Source organism: Gadus morhua, chromosome 10, assembly GCF_902167405.1.
Source record: "Gadus morhua chromosome 10, gadMor3.0, whole genome shotgun sequence".
In the NCBI taxonomy this organism is placed as follows: domain Eukaryota; kingdom Metazoa; phylum Chordata; class Actinopteri; order Gadiformes; family Gadidae; genus Gadus; species Gadus morhua.
In genome coordinates this window covers 349854-362326 of record NC_044057.1, presented here as the reverse complement: position 1 = coordinate 362326, position 12473 = coordinate 349854, and positions in this window count along the sequence as shown.

The following is a 12473-nucleotide window of genomic DNA, read 5'->3' as shown; positions in this document are numbered from 1 at the left end:
CTTAGTTAAAAGGAATTTGTATCTATCCTGGATTAGACACAATGTCTGGGATGCTGAATATTGTTCCAGCAGCTGAAGAGATGCAATTAAAGGCGTATTTAATTATTTTCTCTACTCTTCTCTTAAAATAATCGAACCAAAAATAATTGAATCCGAATAATTATTGATTTAGCGTAATGCTGTTCAAATAATTGTAAAACCTGTGCTTAAAGCTAACTTTCACTCGCCTGAGAACCTAGATCTTTCCATTAATCTATCCAATCCATCCATCCAATCCACTTTAACCATCCATTCATATATCCAATCCATGCATCTACCCATCCATCCATCCATCAATCCATCTCCTTGCATCCATCTTTCATCTGTCTTTATTTTCTATCTATTGGAAGCGTAAAACAATGGGACACTCTGAAGGGGATGCCATCCTATGGCAGATTACCCCCCCCCCCCCGATACACACACACACACACACACACACACACACACACACACACACACACAGCTTTAAATTAGGATGTGGTCAAATGTAAGGTGAGATTACATCAATAATATGTTACAGATGAGTGTGTCTCATCATTCTGTCTCTTTCTTCCCTCCATCATCCTGTCTCTCCCTGCCTATTTTTCTTTTCCACCTCCATCATCATGTCACTTCTCTGATCCCCCCATCATCATGTCACTCCTATGATTCTTCCATCATTAATGTCACTCCTCTATCCCCATCATTCTGTCTGTGTTACTCCTCTATCCACCCTCCATCATACTGGAACTCAATGTCACACCAATCTTCCCTCATTATGTCACTCCTCCACGCTCCCTCCATCATTCTGTCTCTCTTTGTAATCCCTCTTCCTCCCTCCATCATTCTCTCTCTCTGTTTTACTCCCTCCATCATTCTCTCTCTCTCTGTCTGTCACTCCTGTATCCTCCCTCCATCATTCTCTCTCTCTCTGTCTGTCACTCCTGTATCCTCCCTCCATCATCCTCCCTCCATCATTCTCTCTCTTTGTTTCACTCCTGTATCCTCCCTCCATCATTCTCTCTCTCTGTTTTACTCCCTCCATCATTCTCTCTCTCTCTGTTTCACTCCTGTATCCTCCCTCCATCATTCTCTCTCTTTGTTTCACTCCTGTATCCTCCCTCCATCATTCTCTCTCTCTGTCACTCCTGTATCCTCCCTCCATCATTCTCTCTCTGTCACTCCTGTATCCTCCCTCCATCATTCTCTCTCTCTCTGTCACTCCTATATCCTCCCTCCATCATTCTCTCTCTCTCTGTCACTCCTGTATCCTCCCTCCATCATTCTCTCTCTTTGTTTCACTCCTGTATCCTCCCTCCATCATTCTCTCTCTCTGTCACTCCTGTATCCTCCCTCCATCATTCTCTCTCTCTGTCACTCCTGTATCCTCCCTCCATCATTCTCTCTCTCTGTCACTCCTGTATCCTCCCTCCATCATTCTCTCTCTCTGTCACTCCTGTATCCTCCCTCCATCATTCTCTCTCTGTCACTCCTGTATCCTCCCTCCATCATTCTCTCTCTCTCTGTCACTCCTGTATCCTCCCTCCATCATTCTCTCTCTCTGTCACTCCTGTATCCTCCCTCCATCATTCTCTCTCTTTGTTTCACTCCTGTATCCTCCCTCCATCATTCTCTCTCTCTGTCACTCCTGTATCCTCCCTCCATCATTCTCTCTCTCTGTCACTCCTGTATCCTCCCTCCATCATTCTCTCTCTCTGTCACTCCTGTATCCTCTCTCCATCATTCTCTCTCTGTGTCACTTCTCCATCATCCATTGTCCTGCTCTTTGTCGCTACCATTCATCTCACTTATCCGTATCAATTAAAGAGTGTACACAGAATCCATTACACTTATGAATCGACCCACACACACACCCCCCCCCACACACACACACACACACACACACACACACACACACACACACACACACACACACACACACACACACACACACACACACACACACACACACACACACACACACACACAATCCCTGGTGTGGTGGAGCTCAACACCACACCAGACCCAACGTTCAGGAGAAAAAAAGGAACCACAGCACAACGGTCAAACGGCCGAGCCAAAACGCAGCAGCGGTGCTGTGCGGGTATAATTCCTAAAATGTGTTGTATTAATTCATTGGCATGGTCCGCTCTGGGCTTCGTGTGACATCCCGATAGCGGGTCCGGCCGCTGTCGCCCCTCCTAAGTGTTCTGCCAAGCGTGGAGTCATGTGTGCGAGCCCCACGGTCACATCCTGTTGGTGGAGGAAGTTAATCCCCCGCTAATGAGCCCACGCACCTCCGCTCTGGCTTTTTAAGAGCTGGCCTGCAAACATGCCCACGTTCGGGGCGTACGGACGAGCCGCGTTGCTGTTTTTCTGTCATTAGAAGGAGTGGGTTCCTATTTTTTTCTTTGGGAAAAGTTTGGAAATGTGACCTCTCGGTTTCGCCGTTCACTGGCTGATTGAATCATACGCACACCCTCACGGCGACTGGTGCACACACACACAGATACTCACCCAGGCATATGCACGCAGACACACACGCAAAAACACAAGCACACACACATACACTGCAGCCTTAAATAAACAGTTGGGTTCTAGGTATCAGGCTCATATACCACAGCATGGCTGATCTGTATTGGGTTTATGTGTGTGTGTGTGTGTGTGTGTGTGTGTGTGTGTGTGTGTGTGTGTGTGTGTGTGTGTGTGTGTGTGTGTGTGTGTGGGGAGGGGGGGGGCAAGCAACCACACAAACAACCACCCCCTCTTGTGCACACAGGCCCCTTTTCACTGGCCTCTCATCAGCTAACAGATAAAACATTTACCTCCCCTTCTCTCCCACTGCGCCTACATGCAGCATGCAGGCAGCATGCTCGCAGCAGACAGGTAAAAGGATGGATTTAATTGCAGACCATTATCACACTGTCAGCTCTGATATTACTGCTGTGTGCGGTATTGTTGAGGTATAGTCCTCGGGATATTGTTCTGCTTTTTCTAATGTGATAAAATGTTTCTATACACACACACACACACACACACACACACACACACACACACACACACACACACACACACACACACACACACACACACACACACACACACACACACACACACACACACACACACACACGTGTGTTTGTGTGCACAATATATATATATATATATACATATATAGATATACATATACATATACATATACATATATCTATATATGTATATAGATATATATACACATATTGTAATAAATGTGAATATGTGTGTGTCAGTTTGCCGTGGTTCCAATGAGCATATATGAACCACATGCTATGCGTGTTTGTGGGGGGTTAGGGTTAGGGTTATTGTAATATGTGTTGTATTAATGCTGTGAGTGTTTGTGGGGGGTTATATTCATCGATCCTGCAGTTCGACTGATGTGTCGTTGCTGCCACCGTTGTCATAGCGATGGTCTGAGCAGCAGCAGGGGCTGTGACTGGCCCCTGCTGGAACTGTCAGACAGCGCAGAGGTCCAAAGGCTGTTGCCGTGGATACCAACCAGGATAAACAAGGGTGCTCCGGCAGAATGTGTTGTGTCTGAGTGTTCTTGTGTGTACGTGTGTGTGTGTGTTGTCGAGCACCAGCAGAACCTCAGCTACCCAAAGGGCAGCGCAGGCGGGAAGGTAGGATGCAGTTGGGAAAGGTGATTGACAATCATTATTATCAATGGCAGCTTCCGCAGTCCTGGGAGAAACAGCCAACTCCCGGCCTACTAAAGCCTGCTGTTGGCTACCGCGGCGAGAGGCGTGGGAGCCTGTAGCACACTGAATAACCAGGAGCGGTTCCTTAGAGGAGGCAAGGTGATTCAAAAATATAAATAAAAAATTACGTGATGATGAAATTATTATTAAGAAATATTTTACTTTCAAAATTATCTATGTGCAATGTCTGTTTATTACTGAATAATTACATGAAAATGTTAAGAATTTTGAAAAAAATTGCAAAGTGCCTTTGCAAGGCAGGAAGCTAGTCGACGTTACAATTAGTACGTTACATCCGGGGCTCGCCGCTGAAGGGCGGCAAAGAGGCCAAAACTCACTTTGCCGCCTTTGAGAATAAAAAATAACCAATCCCAATTCAGCTTCACTGTTCAGTTTCACGAGGCAAATCATCCATACCACGATCACAAAATCACAAATCAGCTATTTATTTTTTAACGTTCTAAGCAAATGAGCCTTCAGTTGCTGCCTTCAGTTGCCGCCTTGTGCGACAACTGATTAGAAGGCTCATTTGTATTACATTTAAGCAGCATGCAACATGAATGAACTTTACTTCATGAAGTTCAACTTTGTCTTCACGTTTGATAAAAAAATTTAGAAGCATTGCACTCTGCTGACACACTGTTAAGTGTCTAGTTTTTAGTTATGATCTGCTCTATTGCGCCTCCACACGACGCGTCACGCAAGTATGTTTTTATTGTGTAGGCCTACGCTTTAGAAAATACATGCATGTGCGGGTGCACTGCGCGCGTTCATCAATGCGCGTTCATGTTTGCCTCCCTGATGAGCTCGGCCAGGAACCAGTAAATAAGGTAAGCAGCCTCTGGCCGAGCATTTTTATGAAAGGACCTTGTGGATTATATGAAGACGGCTTGGCTGTGACAGACTCCCCAAAGAGAAAAAGAGTTAAGAAAGGCTAGCCGCAGCTAACCCCTTTTCCATGGGTTGGCAGCCGATCTGCCCACGTCTGCGGTCTTATGTTTCCCCGTTCCCCAGGCCCTATCCAAGAAGTGATTCCCCCCAAGAGAAGATTCCCCAGTCCGGTAGGAAACTTTGTTAGCCTTTAACCCCACCTCCTTTATTCCTTTTGCTGTGGTTTGAAAAAAGATGCCCCGATGGGTTTGAATCACAGCGTTTCATTGACCTTAGCTGATCGCTCATTGAAAAAAGCAAAGAAAAAAAAGCAAACCAATTAGGCCGCGGAAGCGGAAGAGAAGATCTCTGTGTTACTTGTGCAAGAGGTTGACCCCGGCCCGGTGAAGTCCACCACAACATCAGGTACGTGTTGACGAAGCTTCGGCCAGACGACCATGTGGAATCCTACCTTTTGAACTGACTGCTGCCAAATTGAAATGGCCTGCAGCTGATTTGGCGGGAATCGCCTCCCAGTACTTGTCCGGAGAGACCAAGCGGGCCTGCCAAGACCTATCCCCAAAGAGGTGGCCAACTATCCCAACCTTAAGGCTGCCATCCTAGTTCGCTACGGGTACAGCCTACCAGGCCGTGCTCAGAGGCTCCATACCTTGGCCTATGACCCGGCTCTGACAGCCCGGACCAAAGTAGCTGCCCTGACCCGCGTCACTATGAGTTGGCTTGCCAAGGGGCATGGACCCCTAGTGTTAGAGAGGGTGGTCTTTGACCGCTGCATCCAAGCGCTACCGGAGACCAAGAAGTACTCAGCCCAGACTAGCCTGGGTCTCCCTCCCCAGTTTTGGTTGGGAGACCCGAATGTGACAAAAAGGAGTACCTCAAAAAGGAGTAAGACGGACCTGCCAAGAGCCAGACCATGCCCAGGTATGTCCGGCATTGTCCTCAGGGACCGGTGAAATTGAAGAAGCCCTAGCGGAGGTCGAAGGACTCAATGAGGTGTCACCTGGGGAAGTATTTTTGGAGTCCCCCCATGATTCCAACCTGAGGCAAGCCCAGAGGGGTATAATGGTCAATGATGGGTAAGTACAACGGACTATTGTACTGGGTATTGAAGATGGAGGAAGGGACGTGGGTTAACAAATTGCTTGTGCTAAAGCCCCAAAGCAGGGCTGTAGTACTTTATTTTATTGTCTGAGGCTTGTCTTGGACTCGTTGGTAGATGCACTCAAACTTGTTTTGGCCTAAGCCATTGGTCTTGACTGAATCCAGCCTTTAATTATTTTTTTAAAACCGACATCGCAATTTAATGGAACGCAATTTTCAAATCACAAAGGCTGCAATAAAAATAAATAAAGTGTTTGTTTTAATGTAAATAATCTAACTAATCAAAGGGTCACAATCGGAAACACCGGGCCTCGTGGGGTTTGTGGGGTTCGACATGTGGTCATGTTGCACCTGTTTACATATTACATGTGTATTACAATGACAGAGTTATCTAAATAGCTTTAGAGTGGTAGACCCACATATCTTTATTTTATAATATTTTTGCACTGGTTGTTGGATTGGTTGTTGTTACTGACTCGGGATCAGTAAGAATAATATTTATGCCGTACTTTCCCAATTCAATAGTTAAATAAAGATTTTATATAAATTCCTGCATCAATTAATCTCAACACATAGGCCTGGCCTAAAGGGCAGTTTATATGTTGACTGTTTCCAAAGTTGTGTATGTCATCAGGATTATTTTTTTCTTTTGACTTGTCTTGACTTGGACTCTTACCTCTTGGACTCGGTCTTGACTCTTGTAAAGCCCTGGTCTTTGACCCGCCAAAGGTGGTCTTAACTACAGCGTTCTCCAAGGTCTTGTACCTAGCTCATGTTCACCTCCTTTGGGGCACACTTGGGGGTGGAAAAACCTAGGAGCGGGTGTTTGCTCGATCCTGCTAGCTGGGTGTCAAGAGGGCAGTGGAGGAGTAGTGCGGAAACTCTTCTAGAGGACTGCGCCCAAAGCCCACTGCCATAGCCCACTAATTTCACTACACATCAGAGACACAATTCAGCCTGCATGCCCTTGGATATTGTAGGGGCCTCTCCCCAAGTCCAAGGATCATGCTTCATGTCCAAAGTCATGGACAAGAAATGCAGGAGGCTAAAGGTGAGACTGCTGGGTACTTCTATTAGTCACCCACAGACCGATGGTCTGATTGAAAGGCACTGAAGCAACTGTTGCGAAAATGAATTGGTCATCACCCATGAAATTGTGACTAAACCCAGAAAGATCGTAAGACAGCGGCCACACCACATCCCGGAGAAAGCAAGGAGGAAGGAAGGATGCTGGATATAGGAGTACCAGAGGAAATCCACAGTGCTTGGTCCAGTCACATAGTAATAGTGCAGAAACCAGATGGGTCCTTGAGGTTCTGCAATGACTTCAGCAAGCTGAACGAGATCTCCCGGTTCGATGCCTACCCAATGCCAAGACTGACGACGAGCAGATCGAACATCTTGGGTGAACACCTTCGATCAGTATCGGGTGCTTCCCTTGGAGGTCCACGGGGCCCCTGCCACGTTCAAGTACATGATTGATAAAATTCTCAGACCCCATAAGGACTATGCAGCCGCCTACCTGGATGAAATTGTGGTCCATAGCCTCGACATTACCAACCATCTGAAGTGGCTAGAGGCAGGGCTACAAGCCCTAAGGCAGGCAGGACTAGTGGCAAACCCGAAAAAGTGCTCTCTGCAGCTGGAGGAGGCAGAGTACTTGGGGTAAACCATAGGCTGGGGAATGGTCGAACCAGAAAAGGCGAAGGTCGCAAGCATAGCGAACCGGCCCTTGGCTTGATAGGTTCCTACCGCCTCTTCATCCTCCATTTCTGTGCCGTGGCTTCATCGTACATATGGATACAAGCTTAGGGACAGTCCGGTCCAAAGTAGTGAATGGAGAAGCGCTTCCTATTGTGTATGTTAGCCGCAAGTTGCTTCAGCATGAGAAAAGCTTTGCGATAGTAGAGAAGGAGTGTTTTGCCATAACGTGTGCGGTGCCAAAGCTACAGAGCTATCTTTTAGGCAGACGATTCCCCTTGATGACTGATCATACACCACTGATATACATGTGGGGATATGTGGAGGACCAGCACAACCTCAGCACCCCCGAAGGGCTGGGGGGGACACTGCAAGTGGGCAGGTAGAATGAAGTTGGGAAAGGTGATCATCCAGGTGACAATCATCATTATCGCTGCGGCCCTGGGAGTAACAACCAGCTCCCGGCCTACTTAAGGCCTGGGAGTTGCCTCCCTTCTCATTGAAAGGTGTTAAGAAAGTTTGAATTTGCATTGCAACTGTAGCCACAAGGCGGATATTGAGGCCGATCAACAGACTTCTTTCTAGTGTAGATTCGTTTGATGGTCTTTCAGCCTTGCTTGCAGACTTGTAGACATTTCCATTAAACCAATAGTCTATTGCAATTTAACTTGGTCTCTCCCGCCATAGCCAATCCTAAACCCACCACAATAGTTACTCCGCCTCACCTTTTGTTTCCTTTCTTTTGACCATCCACAATGTGAACATTTCATTGAATGTATATAATAATAATAAATAACTCTGCTGCATCTGCCCATAATCAAGCTCTAAAATTTAATCAGATCATTTGCTGTCCAAATTGTCCTAAAAATAAGTTATTCTCCATCCAATGAAGAGGGCATGAGTGTGAAGGACTCCAAAAAAAAGAGAAGAGGAGCTAAGAAGGCTAGCCTCAGCTAACCACTCCCCCCCCCCCCCCCCCCGGGTTGGCAGCTGATCTGCTCATGTCTGCTGTCTTATGTTTTTTCCAAAGGAAGATACCCTGGTCCAGTAACAACCTTGCTACCTTTTTATCCCCAACCACATTGTTCCTTCTGCCGTCGTTTAAATAAAGATGCCCTAAATGGGTTCAAACCAAAGCCGTTTCGTTGAAGTTTACCGTATGGGCTGCCATAGCGTCCGTGTGTTTATGTTTTTTGCGTGAATTTGTGTGGGCTTTAATCTACAGTGGAGCGTTTGAACCTTGATGTAAACTAATGTAAAAAGGGCTGTTGAGTGTAGGTTTTGAATTGTTTATCTTTCATGTGGCTATCTGAAGACCGAGCGCCAGGCCTCCTCAAGGTTTAAGTGTTCAGAAGGACTGCAGAAGGCTATTATGCAGGGCCGGTGTGCGCTTTTTTGAAAGTCCCAACGCCGCACTTTCTGGCACACACTAATGGTTCCTGAGTGACATTTAAATAGAAGTGAGCGGAAGATGTTCAAGGGGGGTGCGTGACCTTTCCCCTTAAATATAGGAATTCAAATTACAGCTTGTGAGAATGACATTTTCTCTGTATTCATGGGCCGTCGCTCTATTCACCCAATTAGCCGCTGGATTCTCACTGATTCAACCATTACACCAGCCCATGCAGAAAGATGGGGACAGAGAGATAAAGTAGAGAGAGGTTTTGTTAGAGGGAGGAGGGGTAGAGTGAGAGAGAGGTAGGCTAGAGGAGAGGGTGAGGTACAGTCTCAACATGAGGGAGTTGGAGTTGGTGGAGGAAGGGAGGCCAAAGAAAATAGTTGAAATCCTCCCGGTCGTTTTCTAAGGGTGTTGTTGATACATTTCAGCTTAGTTATTTGTTCGTTTTTAGCTTATAATTTACTTTTCAACGTCATGCTGATGCATGCAGCGTAAACACAAGCACCCTTATGTCCAGTAGGGTGCAGAGCCCCTTCATATCGGTGGGGCAGAAACTACTGGCGTATGACCACACCCACAATATATATATATTTTCAACATGTATATTTTGAGCTACATTAAAACATGTTAACTAAACTAATTATGAAAAATAATTAAAAATAAACTAATAGCCTAATGTTACAGCACGCTTTTGAAGTGCCATCCGCAACACTCGTCATATGATGTCCCTCATAGGGAAGTTATTTCTTCCATATTTTATTTTAACAACAGGCTTAGCGAGTGCATTGCAAATACATGAAGAGTAGAAATACAAGTCATCAATCAAGCAGACATTTGATTTGGAACTTGGCCCGACGATGTGTGCAAATCTCTCAATAGCAACACTTTTGAAATCCGATATTTCTCAATAATAATTTCTCAATACTACAATGCCGAAAGATACAGGCTGAGTAATTCGATTTTAAACAACAACAACAGTCCTAGAATATGACCATGGGGCAGACTACTTTACGACCATATGGGCGTCTTATAGCGCAGATTGCAATTCTTATTGCAGCCTGCAGGGTTATGCGAGAAACAAACGGAGGGACGCGGTCGTTGAGCTCCGCTGCCCCACATTGCATGACACGTTAAACTCAACTAGAATCGCCACCATCAATTTAATATCAACAGACCAAAAATGGTTGGAAAGCCTACAGAAACTATAGATAGTTAATGTGACAATCACATTATTAAAAATAAACTTCGAGCAATGATTTACTGAGGAACATTTTTTTTTGGGATCATGCTTTTGCAGGGAGTTGGCCACCCCACCTGCCCATATGGACGGCTCGCGCCTGCTTATGTTGTTAATATTCTATTTCATATACTTTGATATATGTTGTGCCAACTCACTTAAAAACACAATAAATTAAGCTAAATATAAACATTAAATTTAGGAGAGGACCACAGACTGCAGAGAGGAATGAGCGTTCCCTACAGTGGTGTTTGCATAGTGTGCAGGCATACAGTCTGTCGCTTTAACAAAGCTCTGCCTGCGTGTCCAACAAAACGTGCAACAGCATCCAGCAAACAAACTGTTGCTTAGCAACCTTGAACTAAAAGTAATTAAGTTGGGTCATCATAAATCAGTTTGTTTGTCGGAATGAGAAGGGCAAACCAAATGATTATGATAGGAAATAGCATAATAAGACCATCGTAAATCTAAATTAACCAAATCCAGATGTGCCTAGCAACTCAAAAAGGAAACACATGGCAACTATTGTCACTTACATTCAATTCTAGAATCGTATAAAAACAGTTTATACCCCTGTTTTAAATTTAGTTTCATAAGACCTATTCAATATTCCGAATCAAAAGAGCAGATCAAGTTTATGTGTGAGTTCTCTGACCATACATGTTGCTAATGCACGTCAACATGAGTTGCATGGCTTCGGCTGGAATTCTGGATTGGATAAGGAAAATAACTACTGGGATTTGACCTGCTGGCCTTGTTGGTTTGAGTGAACCCTGACATCAGCTTCTGTTAGTCAGATCTTTAGCGCAAGCACGTGCACACCCACACACACAAAATATATAACATCACCATTTAAATTAATAGACAGCAGTGGTAACTAACTAACTCGGGAGTAACAGGGCACAGCATTTTTTCATATCAAGAGGCAGAACGTTGCTTGTGTTTTTCGTTTTGCCTATGACCAATGTACTCATGAAATCTTCATGAACTGGCATTATGACCTGTATTTACTTGCACAGTTACCGCAACGCCATGTTTGTTTTTCGAAGATCTAGACTGGAGGGCTACAGGAAAATAAGCAAGTTGATGTTGAAGTGTCAGGTCAGCCAATCACGTGACTTGCTCGATCAACAGCGAGGGCAGAGTGGAGGCGCTGACTGCTGGGGTGGGATTCACAGGCAAATGTTGTCTTGAACTGCGTTCCTGTTGTCATATAACCCCACAATATTCTCTCTCTCTCTGTTGAGATTGAAAGCCCGGCAGACTCGCCTGGCTACCAGAAACTCACCTGTGTCTCTTTGTGTTCTCTTTTTCGTTCTCTCTGTATCTATCATTCTGCTCTCTCTCTCTCTCTCCAAAATTACTCCTTATTATTCTCTCTCCCCCCCCCTTCGCCCAGTATCTATCAGTCTGCAATGATCTGTCCCTCCCTCATCCCCCTCCATCTTTCTTTCCCTCTCTCTAGCTGTAGCGTTGTCTCTCTGTCTTGCTTTCTCTGCATCATCCCCCTTTTCTCTTTCTTTCTCTCTGTATTGCAGACTCTTTCACCTTACATTTATCTGTGTAGCTCTTATTTTTTTCTATGTCCCTATATCTCTCTATATTTATCTCTCTGTTATTCAATTAAATGGGTTTGTTGGCATGGTTAACATAGCTTTTATTAGTAAAAAGTGCAAAAGAATCTCAAATGTGTACCCACTGAGACTATTAGATTACATGGAAGTGTGGACATTATGACAACTGAAATATACCTCTAAATTGAAAAAGTAGAATGCAGTGCAACATTATCCAGTGTTCTCTCCCTCCCTCCCTCCCTCTCTCCCTCCCTCCTACGATTGCTGCTTTCTCAGACATTACGTAATTTCTTTGTTCAATTTTATGTGGTCGGCTGTTGTGTATTTTAAGTTTGCACGGTCGAGATTAGGGGCTTGACAGTTGCTATTTGTTTTTCTCCCAAAGCAGATATCAAAAATTACAGAGAGAAATGTTATTAAAATGTCCCTCTGCTACTGCCAGGCAGTCAAGTTGTAAAAGGGTTCCCATCCCAGTTTGGAATTCATCTGATAAATGTGTTTGGTGAGATGTTGAGGGAAATCAGTTGTGTGCATTAACGTACTGTATTGAGCGTTGTTTAGTACACATTTAATGAGAGTATCATATTCTCATTCTGCAGGTACCTCATTAATTAGATCATGTAAATTAATTAAGACACATATGTATTTACTGACATCAATTATTTGCATAAGCCCAGTTCAGACCAAAGATTCACCTTGCAACGGCTTGCAACTCGCAACGCCTTGCAACGCCTTGCAACGAGACGGGCTGCGACGTTCTAAAACTGGGCAGATCTGTATCGACCTCACTCTGACCGTCACTACGGTCTAAAAAG